We start from the raw sequence: 4,117 nt of genomic DNA on the forward strand, positions 1-4,117 counted from the left end.
GATTCAACCCAGAAGGTACAGAAACAAGAAAGTCCGATTCAAGGATATATATCATATATTATTTATATATATATATATATAAACCAGTCCAGCATATACACGCATCTGACATTCAGCTTCTTTTTTTAGCCGATCACAATAAAAAGTTTCAACTTGGCGGTTTAAAATTGACTCGGTCGGGTTAGCGGAAACAAGCGTATTTTTTAGGCCTAAGTATACAATAAGTTGGTTATTTGTTTTCAGATACTGATAACAAATTAGCCTCCATACAGTGATTTTGTGTAATGATATGAAACTTTTAATTGAACCTTTACTTTGATTATTTAAAACTTGTCTACACAGCTAGGACAATAATTCATCAATATCTCACTGCTATCACACTTCGCGTACATATTTGCTAATTAATTGAGCTAATCACGCTTCAATAAACTCGAAATTCACAGAGATTATAGCTAAGACATATATGTCTATAGAATAGCTAGAAATGTAACTCAAATCGTTCGCGCCATATGATAGTTTTAAATGTTTCAGCGCATATGCGAACATATTTGGGCCTAACAAACGTCACTACGCACGACTGAAATGTTGAGTTTATAATAATTTATTATAGCAACAGACCTCAGCTGAGCACAGTCGCTCTGCGGCTCTTGTTAGTGCCGTATATTGGGACAGGGTGTATTTTAGGGCGCAAAGCGGTTTGCGACATGGTCAGGTTTTCAAGGTCCCCGAGGCACCCCCTACCCAGTTCCGAGGCGAGTGCCCCCCCCGGGGTCGTTACGTTGTATAAAGTCATCGCGTATGCTCGTTATAATGTCGTTGTCATGCCTTTGTCGTGCGATTGTCCAGGTATGAACAAGATGGTGATCAATCATCTTCAGAAGCTGTTCATCATGAACGACGCCGTCACGATCCTCAAGGAGGCATACAACAGTAAGCATCCGCAAATTGTTTACCGCCGCACTATTTAGTCTCTAGAAAAGGCTTTTTTGGCATTTTGTTTGGTGAAATTCGTCACTAGAGTGCACTCTTTTGCACGCAAGTTAGATGCCTCGTGGACATCTAGAAAGTATTCGAAGTAAAATTGGTCTTGTCGTGAAGCTGCAACATTCCGTCAAGTGGCGTAGCAATGGTGACCGGTTTGTCATTTTTAGCTCAACTTGACATCGTCAAGATGAGCTATTGCCATGGGGTGTCGTCCGTCGTACGTCCGTCCGTCCGTCCGTCAACATTTGGCTACGGTCAACGATAGCTTGAGAACCGTTTGACCCACATGTTTCAAATTGCATACAGTTGTTACTCCTATGGCAGAGATGTGAACGTCCTATTTTGGGGCACGCCAGTTCGCCTACTTTCGAGCCACGCCCACTTTTTGGCAAAAATGGAAATGGCCATAACTCAGTTCAGGTTCAACGGATTTTGCTCATTTTTGGTACATGTAAATGAATGACGACTGGCCCCCAAAACATATCACAGGAGTTTTGATATTTTTTTAAATTATGCAAATTATGTAGATTTTGGCAATTTCACTATGCATTTCAGTCTCTGCATATGGTCAATGATAACTCAAGAACCGTTTGACCCACATGTTTCAAATTGCATACAGTTGTTACTCCTATGGATGAGATTTGAACGTTCTATTTTGGAGCACGCCAGTCAACCTACTTTCGAGCCACGCCGACCTTTTGGCAAAAATGTAAATGGCCATCTAGATTCATTCAATTTTGTTAAATTTACTTACCTACCTATACCTAATCATACCTACGTGTAATACTGTGTTTTAGATTCTTCGTTACAGTAATTTGACTGAAATATTTTATTACTTTTATTTGCGCGATAATCGAAAACCAAAATGGTGATCATTTAGGTGTAGCGCCTTCTCTCGCCCAGATTTCAGACTTTCAGATCTGAAACATTTATTTTTGCATCAAAACTAACCCGGAAACAAAACGGTAAAATTTCTATTAGTATAAAACAGGGAATAAGGACTTTTGATCACATTTCGGTCCGTCATAAATGAAACACATACCAAATTTTAAATATCATCTCCTTCTTCTATCACACCCAAGGTGAGCTATAGTGTCATTGACACTTTCATTGTGTTTGCAATGTGTTTGGACTACGCTGTAGAAATATGCGTCATAGAGCTGGCAAAAGTTTCAAGCACAGCATAGAGCATGCATGTGTAGTTATTTAACATGAATAAAGTGTATGTTGTGTCCCTGGTTGTGTATACGACGAAACAGCTAGTGTGAGTATCTTAAATTAATTTCTGTCCGATACTTATTCAGGCCTGCTGCTGCCTATGGACGCCTACTGTTTTAGGAGGCATACAACACAACATACATACAACAGTAAACCTCCGCAAATTGTTGACCGTTGCACTATTAAATTTTTTTTGTCTCTAGAAAAGGTCTTTTTTGGATTTTTTTTTGCTAAAATTCGGCACTAGAGTGCAATAATTGGCATTATGCAACCAAATTAGATGCCTCGTGGACGTCTAAAAAGCATTAGAAGTAAAATTGGTCTTGTGTATTCGTGACATTCCGTCAGGTGGCGTGGCTACAGCGACCGGTTGGTAATTTTTGTGTTTGAAATGTGTTCAGACAACATTTAATTGCAGAAATTCGCATCATAGAGCTGGCAAAAGTTTCGAGCGGAGCATAGAGCATGAATCTGTAGTTATTTAACATCTAATAAGTGTATGTTGTGTAAGCGCAGTAACGGTGGGCATTTTTTATTAATTTTTTTGTTTTAGTGCTTTCATTTCAGGCCTGCTGGCCTATGACGCCCTCTAACTGTTGACATGCGTCTAAACAGGAGGAAGTTGCCTCCGACCTGTGATTGGAGGATAAACTCGACCCCCGCCCACTTCGCCATTTTGGAGATAAAAATAGAATTTGTTTGACGTTTCGTTCAGCTCGTCAAGCCGCGCGTGCATATATTGCTAATAATAAGACTAATCGGCGCTTCCCATAGACTCAAAATTCACAGAGATTCAAGGCTACAGACTATGTGTCTTATCAATAGCTAGAATTTAATAGAGAATGTAATCAATCGCGGCGTTCGCTCCATATGATTAGTTAGCTACCGTCCTTACCCGTCATAGCATAGCGTATCGCGGGAGGGCGGGGTCTATTTTTATCCTCCAATCACAGTCCGGAGCAATTCCTCTGTTAGACGATGTTACTGTCTGTCAAGCCGCACCGTTTTACAACACATCAAGGAGCTAGAGGTAGGCAGTGCCATCTATGCAGTTCGCGCGGCGATATTCACTGTTATTATTTATTATTATATACTAACAGCTATTATTTAGCTCACCTTGACATCGTCAAGCTGAGGCCTATTGCATGGGTCGTCGTCGTCCGTCGTACGTCCGTCCGTGCCCGTCAACATTTGCCCTACGGTCAACTGATAATCTCGAACGGCGTTTGACCCACATGTTTGAAAATGGTATAGTTGTTACTGCGTATCTCCAATAATGAACGTCTAGTTTTTGACGAGCACGCCAATCGACTACTTTCGAGGCCAACGCGCATTTTGGCCAAAAATGGGAACCTACGCTTAATTTGGCATAATTTTTTTTCTAATATCAAAACTCCCTAGCCCTTATTCATTCACATTACGCAAAAGCAGCAAAATCCGTTTGAACCGAACTGACTAATTTATGACAACTTTAGTCAGGTTCAGGTTCAACAAATTTTGCTCATTTTTGCAAAATGTGGCGTTTACTTATCGCCAGTCCGCAGCATTTTCGATGAGTCACGTTCGCGTCCGCTGTTTTGCGTCAGTCGTTGATAATAACACGAAGTAGAAACTGCGCTAGATCAAGTAGTACCGTTAGTTAGAAGGGAGATAACTCTGTAAAGCCTGAGCGCACAGCGGCGAGCCTTCTACTCTTCAGCAGCGATCGGATCGACATCACACCAAGGCCATCGCTCTCACGAGTTTCCTCAGTTCAGTTGAAACCTTTCGTGCTTGAGCACCACTAGGTACAGTACAGTACTAGTACTGTCTAAGCGAGCGTCCTTATAAACAATGGATCATTGACACAATCAATATATACTCTATACAACTCTGGCTAAAATAGCTACATCTTCTGACCGGTATCAGGACATAC

Source organism: Priapulus caudatus, unplaced genomic scaffold, assembly GCF_000485595.1.
Source record: "Priapulus caudatus unplaced genomic scaffold, Priapulus_caudatus-5.0.1 Scaffold2262, whole genome shotgun sequence".
Classification (NCBI taxonomy): domain Eukaryota; kingdom Metazoa; phylum Priapulida; class Priapulimorpha; order Priapulimorphida; family Priapulidae; genus Priapulus; species Priapulus caudatus.